This window comes from Eschrichtius robustus, chromosome 21 (genome assembly GCF_028021215.1).
Source record: "Eschrichtius robustus isolate mEscRob2 chromosome 21, mEscRob2.pri, whole genome shotgun sequence".
NCBI classification, from domain to species: Eukaryota; Metazoa; Chordata; class Mammalia; order Artiodactyla; family Eschrichtiidae; genus Eschrichtius; species Eschrichtius robustus.
The window spans coordinates 35102309-35122259 of NC_090844.1; the positions used below are offsets into that span (position 1 = coordinate 35102309).

Sequence of the window (19951 nt, forward strand, 5' to 3'; positions counted from 1 at the left end):
TGTGATGCAGCGCCCCAAGGGACAGGCATATGACATTTTAAAAGGCTCAATAACATTTCATTTCAAGCTGCAAACCCTCCGTGATTAAACCTTTCCTTGTTCTGCGTCCGCTGCCAGAGAACACCATCTCGGAGATTCATAACTGGCACCAAGGCACCTACCTCACTTTCTAGTAACCTCCTCTCACATCAGATAGTGGTTTCTCTTCCTTCAGACCTCTCTGTTGCAGAGACAGCGAACTGCGTCATGTTCCCGAGCAAGTGACCTCTTTTCGCAACTTTGAAACCTCTCTCAAGGGCTTAGGTTAAAGGAACCCAGAACTCAGCCCTTAGAAGAAGGCTGAGTGTGTCCCACTACATCTCTGTACGTCTCTAATACTTAATCACATGCTCTCAGGGTGAGTTAAAGGGATGACAACTCTCATAGTTAAAGATCTAGTTAGGTAAAAAGAAAAGATGTTTATAATCGAAGCCCTAAAACAATGGGGAGGGTTCTCTTTCCCGCAGAAATTCCTTGGAATGATGTAGAAAGAATACCTCCTAAAAATGGAGAAATGCACAAGGTAACTTTCTCAAGATCCATCTCCTCCAATTAGGGGGGAGCAAAGACTAAGAACGTTCAGTTCATACAACAAACATCGACGAAGCCCCTGGGGTACATCAGTAAACAAAACAGTCAAAACCCCTGCCCTGGGTCGGTTACATTCTACTTGGTGGAGGCAGACAATCATCGTAATAATGCACAGAGCCTGTCTTAGAATGTAATAATTGCTCCTAAAAAACAGAGCTACTTAGCAAATAGAGCTCGCCAGGGGTGACCGGGACAGGAGACTGCAACTGAAAGCGGGCTGGTCGGGGTGGGCATCGCAGGGGCGTGAAGAGTCGAAGGAGGGGAGGGAGCATCAGGTCCCGGGCAGGCGAGGCGGAGGCGGCGTGAAAGCCCCGGGCCGGAGCGTGCCTGGCGCGTTTGGAGAGCCGGAAGGAGCCCAGCCGGGAAGACAGACGATGTAGGGACTTGGAGGCGGCTCGCCGGCAGGACTTTGGTTTTCACTCCAGGTGAGACAGGGGGCCCTTGGAGGGTTTGTGCGGCAGCACAGTGTGATCTGACTTTTGTTTCAAAGGGGCCACCCAGCCTGCCAGGTGGAAAGTATACGGGGAGGGGGCTTGTGAGGGAGCAGAGAGCAGTTCCTGCAACGGTCCAGGTGGGAAATTATGGCGCTTGGACCCAGTAGTCAGATTCTGGGTTTTTTGAAGACACAGCTGACTAGACTTCCTGGAAAATGGAATATGGGGGGATGGGGTGAGAAAAAAAGAAGAATCAAGAATGACTCAGATTCTCGGAAGGATGGAGAAAGATGGTAGATGGGGAAGATTTAAGGGGAGAGTTTGGAACATGTCGTGTGAGAATCCATTAGACACGATGAGGACTTTGAGCTGCATCAGCTGAGCTAAGACAGAGCCCATTCCCTCCCGTGGCTCCCGGTCGGGCCGCAGGTGAATCTGCGCTGAGTTTGGAAGGTGCAGATGAGGCAGCGTCTAAGGTCAGGCCAGGACCTGCCTGCACTGTGGCCGGAGCGCTGGCCACCGCGCTGCCAGGGCGGGTAGCAGATCCTGCAGCCTCCCTAGCCCCACCCCTCCCCAGCTCTGCTGACCCCAGGGCCGGGGTGCAGGCTGGCGTATGGTCCAGGTCAGAGGCAGTGAGAGGCAGATGTGGCCCCAGTCGTCCGGCTCCCTCCCACTTCAGGTCCAGCTCTTACTCCCAACTGCAGGTACAGCTGACCTAGGGCACCTGCAGGCCCCCAGGGGCAGAGTCAACAGATCTTCACAGACCCTTCGGCAGCTCCACCACTGCAGAAATTCTAATCCCTGCAATGAATCCCCCCCCACCCATTTCCTATCACTCACAGTGGTCCTGCCCTTCTGATTAGACTCTGCTACAGCATCCAAGTGAGATGCTGGGTAGGTGTTGGCCGTGAGTCTCAAGGTCAAGGTCCCAGCTGGATGTGTAAATCTGGGAGTTGTCGTCATATGACTGGTATTTGAAGCCCTGAGACTGGATTGGATCACCCAAAGAGACAGCATTCCAATAGGAGACGAGTCCAAGGCCCAGGACCCTGGAGGCTCCACAGTAAAAACGTCGGAGGGGAAACAGCCAAGGAGACTGAGAGCTACCAGTGAGATAGAAGGAAAACCAGAAGAGCACACACAGTTCAAGGTGAAGGAAGAAAGAATGTCAGGAGGAGACTGAGATCGACCGTGTCAGGTAAGATGAGGACTGAGAGGTGACCACTGTGCTTGAAGTTATTATTGTTGACATTTTCCAGAGGGGTTTGCTGAAGTGGAGTGAGTAAAATCTGATTACAGCAGGTTCAAGAGGAAATAGGGTGAGAAAAATTGGAGAACACTCTCGAGACATTTCTTTCTGAAGGAGAGCAGAGAAATAATGAGGAAAAAATGACGTCAATAAAAAGTTGCTGTTTTTTTAAAGTTGGGAGAAACAAAACCTATTTGCTTTCTGGTGAGAATGACCCAGTAGAGAAGGGGCCCGATTCCTGGGGGAGTGTCCTTGAGAAGTGATGCTGATAGGGTCTAGTTCACAGGGAGGGCCCCTGGCCGCAGAAGCCTGGACTCCCCGTGAAGGGGCAGGAACATAGGGTCACATGCTTCCTGATTGGACGCGTGTCAGGAGTTTGGAAGCTCTCTTCCAATGACCTCAGTTTTCTCAGTGAGTAGAAAACAAAGCCATCAGCTGAGACAGAGCACAGGGAAAAGGTGTTGGGGGTTTTAGGAGAGGAAAAGGCGTGAAATATTTCTCTAGGTGAGCAGGAGAGCACACGGACCAGGGAAATATAGGATGTTCTCAAGGCAGCATCGGGGCCCACTTGGGGACGGCGGTCGTGAATGTCACGTGTAGTGTGAGTGTGTGTGAGCCACTCTCAGCTGCGCAGACACAATGCAGAGAGAACGAGGGCAGGGTCAGGCAGGTTTGTTGAATGAGAAGGATGAAAAAGACAAAAACAATGGGGGATGAGGGTGTGCACAAGAGAGTGATTGTAACAATTGGCCATTTAACTGGGCAAAGAGGGAAGAAAGGGGGTGAGGGACAGGGAACAGGTGACAGAGTTGACGGAATGAAGGTCCCACCGGGGTCAAAGGATTGTTGGGCTCAAGGTGCTGTATGAGTAACTGAAAAGACAGGGGATGGAGGCGGGAGGTGGGAGGCGTGAGATGAAGGTCATGGGAGGTAAGGACGTGGAAGTGAGTGGCTGACGGCGGGTGGAGGGCAAGATTACAGGGAACAAGAATGAAAGGACCTGAAGACCAGGGCACTGCAAGGATCACAGATGTGTACGTTGAAATCATCAAGAGTTAATATGAGAAAAGTGTTGAAAAGAGTGATAGTGATTCGGGAACTAAAATGATCCAGAAATGAGGGGACTTGACTGTCGTGATCCCCTTCCACCCACTCATGGGTGAGGGAGGGGGTCCCTGTCTGAATAGTATGGGACACAGGACGCTCAACACGGGACAGAGGAGAGGGCAGCGGTTCACCAGCCACACACACTCACAGCTGGGGGAGGAGGGCACCACCTGCCATGCAGGGTCTCATGGGGGCTGCTCTCAAGATTACAGTGAACCAGCGAAGCCTGGGGGCAGGCTTTGTAGTAACAAGAGGGTGTGGTGCCCCTGCGCCCCGTGGGAGGGGCTGATTGGCTTGTTTGGGTAATTTTTCAGGGAAGTAAACTTGTAAACTTGAGGACCACGTGGGGCGCAGCTGACCCAACTGACAGGAAGCCTTTCCCACTGGGGTGGGAGGCATATCCGGCAAGAGCAGGGCAACGCAGGATCAGCCCTTTGGGGCCTGTGAGGCTCCAAGGTGTCAAGGCGGCATTTGAAGTTTTAGGCTTTACGGTACACTTGACCCCAGCTGACGACTCTGACAATGAGAGGGAGGTGGGGGCAGAGTCTGATGAGATGGGGTTTAAGGCTGGGAGATGTCAGGACAGGGGGAAAGGGTGTGGAAGGAGCAATGGGGGCCGAGAGGACATCGACCCACTGCTACCTGAGGAGCTGCAGGGTCCTCCGGGGAGACTTGGGTTCAGTTAGGCAGTGAGGGGACCATCCAGAAAGGAAAGCTGAGGGATACGGAGAAATAAGCTGATGGCTTGCAGCGAGTTGCAGAGGCACTGTGGAAGGTTCCAGGAGTTGGGGAGGACTGAGAGACAGGGGAAGAGGGGCTCTGCAGAACCACATGGTAAATAGAGTCCAGGAGGGGACTAGGGCCCTGTGGGCTGGGCTCCTCGTGGTGACAGACGTAAACAAGGGAAAAGGAACAATGAGATTAGTCATGACAGCCTCAAGGCACAGCTGACCACTCAATGGGCATGTTCTGGCCAGGCTCTGCCATGATTAGTCATGGAATCGTGGATTCATCTCTGGGCTTCACTTTCCATGTGAGTGAAATGAGGGACATGGAATAGAAGATTTCTTAGGGTAACTTTTCGTCCATAATATGAGATTTTATCCAGTTTGCCCAAGTGCTGCAGCGCCTGTAGGCCACCGTGGCCCTGCCCCGCTCACCCAGCCTCAGTGCACAGGCGCTGTGAGCAGAACCAGTTCAGGGTCATTTCTCACGATTCCCTCCTTTCCACCAGCCCCATTGTGCTCTGAACTCGTCACCAACTTTACTCCTGTCCTCGCCCTGATCCCCGGAGCCACGCACCTCTCGTCCTCACTGTGCTCTTAACGCTCAGCGTTCTGGCTCTCCGCGTGAGTCTCCAGCTCACCCCTCCTGGATGGAGGTCAGAGCCGCCTCAGTAAGCTCCTTCCACGGTCAGGACCCTCTCTACCACCGCTTGGGCAAGACTAACCCAGTTACAGGGTTCTCAGATTTCTCTGGATAACCCATACTTGTTTACACAGGGCAAGAAACATTTTCTGCTCTCTCTCCTACACAGACACTGCACACAAAGCACAAGGGTCTTGGACTGGGCCTGCTCTTCTCCTAAATATCCTGAGACGCCGGAGCAGTAGAAGTCCAGCTTCCAAGGCAGCGTAGTTCAAAGACACGTCTCTCCTCCACCTGTGTGAGTCCTTCCCCTCGAACACGCTCCTCATGCAAAGGAGTGGTTCTTCCACCAGCAATTCTGCACAAGTTGCAGGGGGGTCATAGGCCTTCTTAGGTCCACCTCTTAGAATCCCATAGATCCCCTTAGGGTTTCTTAACTTGGCCAGGATCCCTTCCTGGGAATTTTATTTCCTCCTTTTCAAAGACAGAGAGAGAGAGAACATCCAGAAAGGAGATGGAAGGCTCCATCTCCCCTCATCTCAGGGAAGAGAAATTCCCGGGACAGAGAGTGGAAAAAAATCCCATCTCCTGACAAAGACTCCTTCCTGGGAAACTTGTCTTTTCAGTTCATATCCACAAAGGCGCCTCCACCGCCCCCTGGACAGCCTCCCCTCCCGCAGCACTTGTACTTGAAATCTCAATCCTCTGCTCGTATCCTGCCCGTGTATCTAATTGTGATTCTGGAATTAGGCTGAAATGTAGTCTACATTCTCATTTTCTAACACAATCATATTTAATCATTGTTATTAGTGACACATTCTAATATTTAGTCTTCTGAGGAACATATACGTTAACACGAGTGGCACACCTTCTAATCTTTTTTTTCTAATTATTTATAAACTATGCATTTTGTGTAGTCATCGGCTGTCTTTCTCTAAAGGGAGCGCTGACATTTCCCATGGTTGGCAACTGCTCTGCACAGCAGCTGGTTATCTGATATGTCTGGTTAACAAGTTCCTCTTTGACATTTAATAAACTGCAGTGATTTCACATTTAGGTATTTCCCCACTCTCTTGATGAGGGCAAAAGCACCATATAAAGGCCATCCTAGTAGGTGTGATTGCAAAAATAGCGGCAATTTTTATGGATAAGCAGAACTAAAAAGTTACCTTTTCTACCTCTGTTTTTTTGAAGTTTAAATCTTCAGCTTTTCTTTGGAAATACACGATCTTATTCTAACGTTTTTACTGTTTACAGGTTTTCTTCGTAATGTATTTGCCATCAACTGCTTTGGTTATGGTTTTGTCTCTTTAACACTAAAGATATTATTAAATAAAGGGCAAAAAGCAAAGTTTTGGTTTTTGTTTTTTTATGGAACTATAGCTCTTTAAATCAGAATAGACTTTTGAGTTTTCCAATAAAATCTTCCGTCAGTGAATGTTCAGTGAGAACTCTACACATCCAACCAGTTGACTTTCAGAATATATTGAAGGAAAGCATAATTCAAGGTCATCAGCCTGCCTAGATCCTCAAACACCAAGTCTCTGGCAATTTGACTTTATGCTAGAATAGCTTTAGATGGTAAAACCAAGAATATTTTTCTGACTCTTCTTCCTCCAAAGGAAAACATATCCCAAAGCAGCCCAGCAAAATACCCCAAATCACATCTCCCACCATGTCAGAATTCTTATTTTAACACAGTCACAGTTATAGAAAGTATAAAACTTTTCAAAGACTCAAACATTTCTTCCTAAAATATATTCTTGCTGGTGTTTTGCTTCACACGAAAGTTTCAATCCTAAGCAGTGACTTACCAGGCTTGCATCTGGCCAGGTCCTTGGAGAGGCTCCTCTTTGTTTTGAGGTTGTGTCTGACACAAAATATAAAATTCGGTCACTTCCGCTGCCTGGTATTAGTGACTTGGTTTATCCCAATGGACTGACTCCACGACAGGGTGAAATCCAATCCCTTCTCTCTGCAAATCTTCAAATTATTTTCTTCCTCATTTCTCCTCTTCTACACCGTAGGCCATGACAAAAACCGCACAATCTTGGTTTACTTGTCAAGGAAAAGGTGTCAAACGTACACGTGCCAAGCCAAGTAGGAATCATCGATCGCAAAAGGATGTAGAAGCTTCTTCAGATAGATCAGTCACCCCATTAGCTCTCTGCTTTTGTAAATATTTGTCAAAGGAGTAAGTTTTTTCAAAGCGGGAGTGATATCCAAGTGCCGACAGAGAAGGAGACAGGGATTCTAAATCAGCAGGAGGGAAATCAGACCCTGTGGCTCCGACAGTTAATCCAGCAACAGGAAGCGCACTGGTTTAGCTAACGCTGGAGAAACAGTGGCCTCTTATGGAGCCAGCTGTCACACTGATTACACACGGTGTGGTGACTGGTAGCTTATCGTGCCAGTCATTCAAAGGGAAATACGGGATGAGAGGGCTACAGCTGAAAAGCCATCTCAGGCCTAATTATTTCATTTTTATGAATAAAGTCCAAAAGTTCCATAATGTTCTTTTCCTCATCCTTCCTTCCCAGCTTGTTACCTTCCTCCTCGGAGACATTTTAAAGATGCAAACATACTCTAATGAGGTTTAACTTTTAAACAATTAGTAATGACAGGTGAATTTTTGTTTTCCTAATGTTTCTGGCATTCTCTACCGTAGGAATATCATAAGCAAAAGATATTACAGTATTTACTTTGACAACCTATATTGAAAAATATCTTACAACCGGGAAAAATCTTCCATCTCTACACGGAGCAGTTTTGCCCACTTGCCACATAAAATATAGGCAGGCAGCACAAACACTGGGGGATGGTGAGAGGTAGTGAGAAACTCAGGTTCTTCCAATCCTTGCTATGTTCATTTCTTTTCTTTTATGCCATTTTTACAAATGTGAGCATAGGCAAGAAAATTAGCACATGTGGGTCTACCCAAAACCTAGTAACAAGCTGATCCTAAAGAAAACCAGAGAGGGTGCCCCCTAACCCTTTTCAGATCTAGTATTTACTGGGGCTTGGGGACCTTGCTATTCAGAGAGCTCTGATTCTCTACCAGGCAGACCCTCGTGCGCTCACCTGTGATAAGGTAGAGTGAGATCCAGAACAGACAGTGAGGGGACACGTGGGCCAATGTAAATTGTAGGGAGAAGAAAAAATATTTGAGGAGAGTTCTCTGAACTTTAAGTAGCATGTCTTTGGTGGAAAACAACACACAGGTAAATGTAAAATACAGTCAAAGATAAGCCAAAAGGGGGCTTCCCTGGCGGTCCAGTGGTTAAGACTCAACGCTTCCACTTCAGGGGATGCGGGTTTGATCCCTGGTCCAGGAACTAAGATCCTGCATGCCGCGAGGCCAAAATATAAAATAAAAAATAAATAAATTAAAACGAAAAAAAAGATAAGCCAAAAGGAAGGCTCCATTTGTCAGAAACTTATCTGTTAAAGGTAATTCCCAGGGTTTTCAATTTAAGTGATAATACAAGGTCATGTGAGATCATACATTTAGCAGAAAACTTGGCGTCAAAGACTGTTTTCCCCCTCATATTGCCTCCAGTCAGTAGCGCTGTCATGTCATATTATCTGTTTATTAAGCACAAAGCCAGGAATCTTCACGGATCCAAGATTTTAAGATAATTATTCTATTGGTTTTCAATTATTATTTTTCTCAGGGTACATTTATGGTCTTATTTCCTAGAAGTATTTTATTTAGTTACATGTAAATTCATAAAAAAATTCTCAACACATAAATGTTTCATGATGTCACTGGATGGTCAGTTTTCATTTATGCCTGAATGCAGGTTCACTGAAAACATTTTGTGGTCCTGGTGGAAAACCAAGAGGAATCCTGGCAGAGGTTTCCTGGAGGTTAGCAAACCTAATGAAACACTGTACAATGAAGCATTGTTTGCAATTGTGACTTAACTGCATTCTTATCTACTTCCAAAGTTGCTTTTGTATTTATCTGAGTTGTAAACAGCTTCCAAAGGTCAGACTACTTTACAGGGAAGAACTCTGATTTCCTTTCTGTGAAGGCATGTATCTCTGCTCTATCTTTGCAGTATTTTATCTTCTTCAGCCCTATTCCCTTTTTCCTATGAAGGTCACCTGTCCCCCTCTGCCATGTCTCAGGATCTATTCCACTCCACTGATATTTTCTAAGTCAGATAGAGAAGGATGCCACCTCTCTATTATATGCTATTTTCTCTTGAAACAGTTATAAGGGAGACAACATATCTAAAGATTTTTAAACAGTTGTGAAACAGGAGGGAAGGGGGCAGGGTACAACCTTTAAAAGAATGACATAGCCATAGGACATAATAAAAACTGGTTAGAACCAACTAGGTCCAAGATGGTGGAAGATTTGACTTCCAGTGGACCTTGAGCCTCATACATTAGCATCATTGTAATACATTAGCATAAGCTAAGTGACACACCCACCAGTGCCATGACACTTCCAAGGCCGACCGTGAAAGATCAAAAAGTGGGCAGTGGCCCCGTTCCTGGAAATCTCCACTTCTTCCCAAAAATAGTTGGAATAATTCTCCCACTCATTAGCTTATGAAATTACCCAGTCCATAAATACTAACCACCCCATATTTTGGGGCCTCTCGCCTTCTGAGATGGTCCACACTCTGTCTGTGGAGCGTGTTTCTCTCTAAATAAATCCACTTCTTACCTATCACTTGGTCTGTCACTGAATTCTTTCTGCAATGAGACATCGAGAACCTGAGTTTCATTAAGTCCTGAGACCAGGTGTGTGATCTGAATTAAAAGACCATGGGTTGAAGTCCCAATCTGAGTTGCACAGTTTCAGTAGTAGTTGAACTCATTTCTTGTTCTTTTTTCTGAAATATTTTTTTTCATTATAAAAGTAATAAGGCTCATTGCACAAAATTTGGAAATTGCAGAAAAATCCAAAGTACAAAACTTGATAATACAAATCAGCCACATTACCATCAACCAGAGACAATCACTCTCCCAGTCCTTTTTTTCTACATGTATTTATTCTTCATAATATTCAGATAGTATTATGTCCTCTTTTCTCCACCTACTTTTATATTTTGAATATTTATGTCCCCATGTTATTTAAATGTGGTTTTAATTTCTATACAATACTCATAATGTATTTACTTCTCCCCCCATGGGAGGCACTTAGATATTTCCCAATTTTTCATTATTTTAAATAATGTTGTTGAGAATGTCTCCCTAGACATTTTAAAATTGCCCCTCAGGACTTCCCTGGTGGCACAGTGGTTAAGAATCCACCTGCCAATGCAGGGGACACGGGTTCGAGCCCTGGTCCGGGAAGATCCCACATGCTGCGGAACAACTAAGCCCATGCGCCACAACTACTGAGCCTGTACTCTAGAGCCTGCGAGCCACAACTACTGAGCACGCGCGCCTAGAGCCCATGCTCCGCAACAAGAGAAGCCACCGCAATGAGAAGCTCGCGCACCGCAACGAAGAGTAGCCCCAGCTCACCGCAATTAGAGAAAGCCTGTGCGCAGCAACGAAGACCCAACGCAGCCAAAAATAAATAAATAAATAAATAAAAGCAATCTTTAAAAATAAATAAATAAATAAAATTGCCCCACTTCATCAAAACAACCAATTAATCCAGTCCATCTATGTACATACAAGCCTCAGTCCCCTGTGAGGTGAGGGGTTGCCCTTGCTTTTCGTTCAGTTGAGGGGCCCAGAGAGATTCTATCACTTCCCTGGAGCCCCGTAACTAGTTATTTGAAATTCAGAATCTTTTATTTTTTTCACTTTCTCCATCTTTCATGCTCAATCAAACACTAAGTCTGTCCTTTTGAACTGCCTTTTTGTAAACCCATTTATTTTTATTTTATACCAACTCTTGCCACCCGGTTCCAGGCCCATCCTTGTAGCCACACCCCAAAGCCACCTAAATGGGCTTCCTGCCTCTGGACCCCCCTCGTTCTAATCCTCCCCGCACACCAGCATCAGATGGGTCTTCCTTTAAGCCACTAAGCCAGTTCAAAGCTTCACTGACTCCTTAGTGAAACCCTACATGAAACATGAACCCCTGCCTGGCCCTCAAAGCCCCATTTTCCCTTCCAGTCTTACCTCATCCACCTCCCCCGCCCCTCATCTGCTCACCCTCCCATTCCTGGCTCCCTGCCTTCTCCTTATACTCTTTACCCCAAGCAGAATACTCTCATTTCCCCTCATCTCTTCAAATTTTACTCAGGCCTCTAAGGCCCAGCTCAAGTCTCATTTGCTCCATGAAATAGAGTGAGCTTCCCATTGGATTGAAGTTGGCTGACTTGAGGTCAAATCTCTGCTTTGTTGCTTCGGCTGGGGGATCTGGGGAGAAATACTTAACTTTTCTGAGTCATTTCTGCATATGCAAAGGTAAATGATTATACTAATACTTGCCCTTTGTCAACCTCCCAGAACCCTAGGAAGGACGGAATGTGCGTCACAAAGGTCTGGTAGCAGCAAAGTGCTAGGCAAATGAGAGGCAATACCGTCCATGCATTGGGCCAGTTCAGCATCCAGGTCTGCACCACGCACTGTGGCACTGAATTACGTCCTGTCCCATCAGACTCTCTCGTTGTTTCATGTACGGTAATCATTTTCCCTCAACTTGGCTGTGAAGTCTCTGAATGCAAGGCAGTACCTTACCTCACTTCCATAACCCTCAGAGCCTAACACAGCACGTTGTCTTAAAGACTGCTGGTCTAATCCACATGAGTTCTAGCTGGATTCGGGTCACAGTGGAATTTAGATACAAAGGGAAGAGCCCAGCCTTCTGTAGGTCTTCTGGAGTAGGAAAGTCTTACGCTTTGGGGAGTCCTAGAAGACTGGGATCAAGGCTAGCATACGCCTTGGTGAGTCTATGGAAATGTACTCTCAATTTGGATCTTGCCTCTCAGAGACTTTCACTGAATTTTCACAATGACCCTTATTAAGTACATTTAGTGACATCAGAGGACAGAGGCAAGGATGTCCTGTAGACATCCAGGAACAATACCCACACCTTGGATATCTTTATCAGTCAGAAAGGTCAGGCTACCTGACCATGAAATGCTGTTGAAGATGGTCCACTGATGATCTGCTCATAAATTACTCATTTAGTCTGAAATTCATTTCTCAGTTTGTTTTTTTTTTTTAAAGATTTATTGATTGATTGATTGCTATGCTGGGTCTTCGTTTCTGTGCTAGAGCTTTCTCTAGTTGCGGCAAGCGGGGGCCACTCTTCATCGCGGTGCGTGGGCCTCTCACTATCGTGGCCTCTCTTGTTGCGGAGCACAGGCTCCAGATGCGCAGGCTCAGTAGTTGTGGCTCACGGGCCTAGTTGCTCCGCGGCATGTGGGATCTTCCCAGACCAGGGCTCGAACCCGTGTCCCCTGCATTGGCAGGCAGATTCTCAACCACTGCGCCACCAGGGAAGCCCCATTTCTCAGTTTTGATTACCTGTTTTCTAGAGACCTAAAGAACATTTTACCCTCATAGGTCTACCCCTAAAAAAGCCAGTTCTAGGGATAAGGCTAGGGTTAGTGACAAGAAACAGGGTTCACGTTAGAGTTAAGGGTTAGTGCTGCATTTAGGGTTAGATTCAGGTTACCGTCAGAGTTAAGGCTCAGCTTTGGATGAGGCGTCAGTTTAGATGTGTAGCTGCAGATGCAGGTTCATGCCAGAGTTGGTGTTAGTGTTGTCAACTACAACTGGCCCTTGCCATTGGCATCTACCTCTACAAGGATTAAACTACGTGCTGTTGCAGCTGCTGATTTTCAACACCCCCTGAAAGGAGTTCAGCGTGGAGAGCTGAAATGAGGCACTCTGTGCTCTGGGAAAAAACTGGCAGAACAGGTCTTCAGATAGTTAGATATTTTCAGGAGCCGACTTTATGAGCCCAGTTCTTGTATCTCCTCATATCTAGAAAAACACTAAAACCCTTCATGGTGACATCTGCTCCTCGTGACTAGCAGTAAGCTTCACGAGACGAGCAGAAACCTTCTACAAAAAATCTGTGCTTGACTGCATGCATTCCCCCTTCACCAAAATCACATATATACTGACATTCCCCCCTACTTCTTTGAAGCAGTTTCTCAGAGCTATCTGAAATGCTGTCTCGCGGGCTGCAGTCCTCATTTTGCCCCAAATAAAACTTAACTCGCAACTCTCAGGTTGTGCCTTTTTTTAAGTCGACAGTGCGACACGCAGGTTGGGGGTTGGGAGTAGAGTTAGGGTTAAGGGGACAGGTTAGGGTTAGAGTTAAGGTTAGGGTTAGGCTAGATTCCTGGATACAAGGACGATTTTACAAAAAGGTGTTCTTGAAAATTCTTTGTATGATAAAGGACACATTTTTACCGACTTCCCGGGAACTAGTGCGGCACTGTTGGAAAGAACCTTCATTCTACAACATTTCAAGATCAAATTCAATATACAGTTTTCCATAGTTCATCAGAGTGTTTTTTAAATCTCTAATCCTGAAAGGGCAAGTAACACTTTTAATGTCATTGTTAACACCCTGAAGTTCACTTTGTAGGTTGTGTTCAGTTCATACTGCCCTCTTCCCCTCCTGATATGCTGAATCCCCGACATAAAAGATGACACCATTAAAGAAAAAAGCCATGATCTGGAATCCACTTACATTTTATATGAAAACTACATTTTAAAATAAACACCATATACTTTTGAAGTGCTAGTCATTTGTCAGGTGCCATAAACATAAAGTACAATCTGTTTTTAGCAGAAACACACTTCCAAATGGTTACATGTAGCTCCCATCTGCATTTCCGGCCCAGTCCTCTTTCTCAAACTATTGCAACAGGTCCAAAAATGAGCCCGTGTCTCCACAGCCATCACCTAACACACCTGCTGCTTCTTTTCCATTCTTCTCAACAGCAACACCATTAACCAAGGGTCCAAAACAAAAACCTTCTCTCGACTCTTTTCCTCACCTCCCACCATCCCCTCCTGTTGTAGAAACTCTCAGATCTCCACTGCATCCCCTCTTTCTGTCTACCACGCTTTACTGCGCTCACCACACTTTTTTTTTTTTAATCTTTATTGGAGTATAATTGCTTTACAATGCTGTGTTAGTTTCTGCTTTATAACAAAGTGAATCAGCTATACGTATACATATACCCCCATATCCCCTCCCTCTTGAGCCTCCCTCTCACCCTCCCCATCCCACCCCTCTAGGTGGTCACAAAGCATCCAGCTGATCACCCTGTGCTATGCAGCACTTTCTTATGCTCATCTCCCGGGAGTGGATGGTAAGCTTCTGGAAGCTGAGACCATCTCATTCATTGCTGCACCACCGGTGCCCTGAACAGTGCCTGGCACCTAGTGAGCGCCCACAAAATTTTGCTGAAAGAAAATAGCTTACAGGGCTAAATAACTCTCAGAGATCCTCTTTATATATTAGTACGTCCAGTCCGAAAATAAAACTTATGCTGTGTAAGGCTTCTTTAAAAAGCACACCCTGCATCTTAACAGGAAGATACAGATTAATAAACAGCTGACAGAACAAACTAAATAGCGTCCAGTGACTCACCAGCTGACCATTCAATTGCTGCTAAAGACGCAGGAAGCAAGCAAAGATGGGGACAGACCTCACTCTTCATTACTAGCAGGCTTTGCAAGGTGCTCGAAAGCTCTGGGTAGCAGGACGTTCGCACATCTCACGGTGGGAAAAATCCAGGCACGAAAGCAGACCATAGCAAAAATGAAATTGGGAGGCTTTGTGAATACAGAACCTGATTAATACCAAATTGGTGGCCACAGAATATCCGGCACACCCTCCCTCGTCCACTTGTGTAGCAGGGAGCCTGGCATGTGGTTTTTAGGTGCCATTCATGAGAAGATGATGACTCTATATAGACAGTAAACGTTTCTGTAACCTCTGGGTGTCTGCCCTGCAATAGAACTAAAGTGGGGGAGTTGCTGGTTTCACAATAATAAAAGTCGGAAAGCTCAGTCACCATCTGCATTACAGAGCGGAAGGCCCAGAAGACACAGCCCTGGGCACATGCCTACCGCTTGAAGCTTCTTCTCCTAGGAGAACGCTAATCCCCTATTTAACAGGTTGGAGCTTAGTGAGAACTCCCACCGACAGCTTCCACTTGGGAAGGCGTAGGTGATCAGACGAAGCACAAGCGGATGAGTGGCGGGAGACCGTATATAAATAGGCAACTCTGACCCGCAATCCCTGCAGCCACCAGACCAAAACGGTGAGGATTTGATCAAGATACGCAAGCTTCCTTAACGTCCCGCCCCCGACTCCCCCTCCATCCCGTGCTTCCAACTCTGGACCAACCGGGGAAACCCAAATATTCTTCCTAAATCAATCACGCAGAATGCTGGGCTTGTTGCCCAGGTCAACAGCCTGGGGTCAGGGCCCCTGTCCACTACGCGGCCTTCCGACCGCTCCAGCGGTGGCGGCCACTCCCGCGCGTTCTCACGGCGGGGGCCTCCGCGGGTTTTCTCTCTGTGCGTCTCTGGAGCGTCCTGAGCCCCGCCTTCTGTGATGGAAGGAGGACTGGGCGCCGCGGACGGGGTGGTGGGATCCGGAACTGGAAGGGGGCCCTTTGGAGTTGGGGGGAGCGGCTGGGGTGCAGGTAGAGGCCTGGGGGCCGCTGGGGAAAAGGGGAAGGAGGTGAGGAAACGCGCCCCGCGGGGCCGCGGTGCGGGCGCCGGGCGAGGGGGCCGCCGGTGATGGTGGCCGTGGGAAGCCGGTCGCAGCCGCAGGGGCGCCCCGCGGGGAGTCGTGCCCCGAGGCCGGCGCCTGCGCCCTGCGGGACCGCCGCTCGTGCTCCCGGGGGTGGCCCTGTCCTGAGAGCCCGGGGGCGCGGGGAGCCGGGCCGCAGGGCGGAGGCGGCCGCCTGAGCGCCCGAGAACCCCCGGGAGGTGGGGGAGGAGGGGCTGACCCCGCCTCCTCGTTCTTATTCTGACTCAGTTCTTCCCGTCTTTCTCCAGCCTGGAGCCCTCCAGAGCGGGACGTTAGCCTGTGAGTCCACAACCCTCACGTGCTCACACCCTCCCCCCCCCACCAGGGGCTGGAATCAGATCCCCCCAGGGCCCTGCAATGACGCCAAGTAACTAGCTCCAGGGCAGAAGCGTCTCAGCTGACGGGAAAAGAAGGCCTCCGCCCACACCCGCGCCTGCAGCCCTCCGGCCACAGAGAGCTGGGAAGGTCTTCTCCCTCCACCCTCTTTTACGACGGGGTGATGTTTACTTTTTTGTTGTTGTTGGGTTTTGGCTGCGTGGGGTGTTTTCAAGAGAAGGGCCTACTCTTCCATGCAGTGCGCGGGCTTCTCACTGCGGTGGCTTCTCTCCTTGTGGAGCGCGGGCTCTAGGCGCACAGGCTTCAGTAGTTGTGGCACGCAGGCTCAGTAATTGTGGCTCACAGGCTCTAGAGCGCAGGCTCAGTAGTTGCGGCGCACGGACTTAGTTGCTCTGCGGCATGTAGGATCTTCTCGGGCCGGGGACTGAACCCGTGTCTCCTGCATTGGCAGGCAGATTCTTAACCACTGTGCCACCAGGGAATCCCTGAAACGCAGGTTTTTGTGACACAACTTCCTATTGAAGAATTCCAGTTGGATGTTCCACCAGCACCTGAAGCAAAGCATTTTAAAAACTGGAGTAGGGACTTCCCTGGTGGTGCAGTGGTTAAGAATATGCCTGCCAATGAAGGGAACACGGGTTCGAGCCCTGGTCCAGGAAGATCCCACATGCCGCGGAGCAACTAAGCCCGTGCACCACAACTACTGAGCCTGTGTGCCACAACTACTGAGCCTGCGCTCTAGAGCCGGCAAGCCACAATCACTGAAGCCCAAACGCCTAGAGCCCCTGCTCTGCAACAGGAGAAGACACCAAAAGCCCGTGCACCGCAACGAAGAGTAGCCCCCGCTCGCCACAACTAGAGAAAGCCTGCGTGCAGCAATGAAGACCCAATGCAGAGATAAATAAATAAATAAATAAATTTATTTATTTAAAAAATAAAAAACTGAATTAATTATTCCCCACAGCCCACACAAAAAATTGAGTTCTCCTAATTGCATGTCCTTTTCCAGTGAATAGCTCCTTCTTGCACTTACCTGCTGAAGCCAAATGATTGGGAATTCATTTATGTTTCTTCTCCCTCACACCCAACATCCAGATTCACATTTAGTAAAATTTCCCTCCTAAATATCAAAACCACCCCTTTCAAATGCCACTGCACTAATTCAGCCCATCATCTCTCACCTGAACTATTGCCAAAGCCCCACAATGGATTCTCCTACCTCTTCTGCAATCTGTCCTCCATAACTTTACTAAAGTTTTTTTTTTTCCTGAAAAGCAAGCCTGACGTGTTGCTCTTCAGGGACTCCCTGTGGCTTTCTGGGCTGCTCTGGTTCTATTTCTGGGTGGGATAGGAGGCCAGGATTCTGGCTGACTGAAATCCAGGGACAGCTTACTTGCTTCTAGAACAAAGGCCATCCTGTCTTCAACGTCTTCATGTTTGCCATTGCCCAAGAACCTCCCATGAGCTTGACATGAACAGGCTCAAGGGAACTCACATTCATGAACAGACAGGGAAAGGTACAGCTTTTTAAAGAGGGTCTTCATAGCTTGAGGGAGGACTGACCCTCACCTCCTGGTGTTCACATCCTTGTGTAATCCCCTCCTGCGAGGAAGGGCTGGCCTTATTGACTGACTTCCAAGGAATAGGATGTAAAAAAGAAATGGGATATCATTTCCAAATTGGGTTAGAATCATGCTGTGGCTCTGTCTCGGGTGTTCCTTCTCACATGCTCTTGGATTACTCCTGGGGGAACCAGCTGCCCTGCCTGAGGCAGCCTGTGGAGAGGCCATGTGAGGGAGCCTGGAAGCAAACCCTTTCTCAGCTGTGCGTGAGAGGACAGCAGCCCTGACCGGCACCTTGGCTGCAGCCTTGTGAGAGCCCTGGAACCAGAACCACCCAGCTCAGCCACTCCTGGACGACCCACAGCAACTGTGAGCTAATAATGTTTAGAATTCTAACCACGACATTCTGGAGTAATTTGTTATGCAGTAATAGGTAATTAATACCAAGTCCAAGAGAAGGAGGATCTCACTGAGGCAAAAAAGACAAAAGAAAATTTCATAGAAATTTCATAGAAAATTTCGTAGAAATTTAATAGATTCTTTAACAAGAATCTCAAATAGATACAATTATACAATTTTAAAAAAGATTTGCTGTAAGTACAAAACATGACTTTGTATTTAAAAATTCAAGAAACACTAAAAATTATTATGGCTGTTGTGAAAATGCAATTAATGGAGCAGATACCTAAAAGGGACAAATAATTCACAACTCACAGCACAGAGGAAAAAAGGAAAGAATTGCAAATCATAAGGAAAACAATAAGACGCTTGGAAAGCAAACCTAAGAAATCTATTATACAAATAATAGGATTTTTATGAGAAAAGAAAACAAATAGAGAAGTGATGATTAAGGGTAAAATAGAATATAAAACTATTCTAAAGTTTTTTTAAGTGTTCGAATCATTTTACTGACAGGGAGTTCCAAACAGGATTGGGCAAAAAAAGACACACGCCTAGACATATTCTGGCAATGTTTCTGAACTTCAATGATAAAGAAAAAAAATATGTCTAAGCTTCTAGCCAGAAATCACAGGATACCTATAAAGAATAGAAGATTCAAATTCTCTGCAGGATTGGAAGCTAAAAGATAGTGGACAATCATTGTAGGCTACTGAGTGAACAGGTATAAGTCCCAAGATCGTATACCCAGTGAAGACATCGTCCTTTACGTTTGCACACCACCCACATATTCTATCCAAGGAAAACACTTCAGGAAGTAACCTAACCAAAGGAAAAAGAAATCTGAACAAAGGGCTTAGATAAGGAAACTAAAGAGTACAAGAAACAGTGGTGAGCAATGAGTGGTGAGTGGTGAGTAAGTGGTGAGTAAGACATGGTTAAATCTAAAGGGATGACTATTACCTCGTTTGACATTACATACATGCACTGAGAGTAAGAAGAGCCTTCCCATTTCTGGTTGGGCATGTAAGGAGCTTGGAAATTGTCACTGTGTTCTGACAGGTAAACAGCTAACCAAACTGAATCAGCAACTGTTCTTAGTCCATCAGAGAAGTGAGGCCACAAAGTAAACTGCTGCTCCCCAAATCAGAGAGACAGACATGTGGATACTGAGAATCACAGCTTACTAGAGCAGAAGCCCCCTCAGGAACCAATACCAAGGTAGGGGAAACTGAACTTAAATTGACAAATTGCTGGAGGCTCAGTGTGAGTAATTCTGAGTTAAAAACTCCAGAGGGACACAGTCAAGGAAGGCCTCCCTTTACCTCTAAGAGTACTACCCTCTTGCAGTGAAGACTGGAGAAAGACCTCCTCGTGCTTCTGGTGGGAGGTGGGGAGGCTAGCCATTTTGAACCATGTCCGAGTACTCTGTCCTGCCCCCCAGAGTACTCAAGGGCTGCCCTCAGGAGAAATCATTTTTCCCAACTGAGCTGCAGGAAGGGGATACTCCAGCTCCCTCTATTCTTCCACATGGGGGACAGAAAATACAAGATTTCATCCCCCTCTAGCTATTCTGTCACATGCAAGGGCGGGAAGAGCAGAAACGGAGAAGCACTTCTGAAGTCTGCCATTCAGGGGCACAGGCTCGTTAAAAGAGTAAGATTTAATCATAAGATTAAAGAACATTTCTTCTCCACACACACTTGACAACCATATTGCTAAAGAACTATTTACTCCAGTTCCTTTTATGCAGTACCTCATATCTGGCCACCAAGAAAAATCACAAAGCACACTAAAATGAGAAAAAACACAGTTTGAAGAAACTGAAAAAATAGCAGAGGCAGAGTCAGGTATGGCAAGAATGTTGGAATTATAAACCAGGAATTTTTTAAAACTATGATTAATATGTTAAGGGATCTAATGGACAAAGTAGACAACATGCAAAAACAGATGGATAATGTAAGAGAGATGGAAATTTTAATAAAGAATCAAGAAAATATGAGAGTAAAAAACACCAACAGAAATGAAGAATTCATCAGATGTGCTCATTAATAGACTTGGCCTGGTTGAGGAAAGACTGTCTGAGCTTGAGTCTATTCCAATGGAAACTTCCAAAACTAAAAAGAAAAAAGAAAAGACTTTAAAAAAACAGAAC

General features: G+C 46.8%; 1 long non-coding RNA gene across 1 annotated transcript in view; it reads right to left on the reverse strand.

Annotated features, from left to right (window-relative positions):
- LOC137756004 (uncharacterized) overlaps positions 1-7067 on the reverse strand; it is a 74758-nt gene extending 67691 nt beyond the window's left edge. The window contains exon 1 of the long non-coding RNA XR_011072146.1: positions 6603-7067. This is a non-coding gene — a long non-coding RNA (uncharacterized lncRNA). The remainder of the gene's footprint in view (positions 1-6602) is intronic.
- Positions 7068-19951: the final 12884 nt, after the last annotated feature.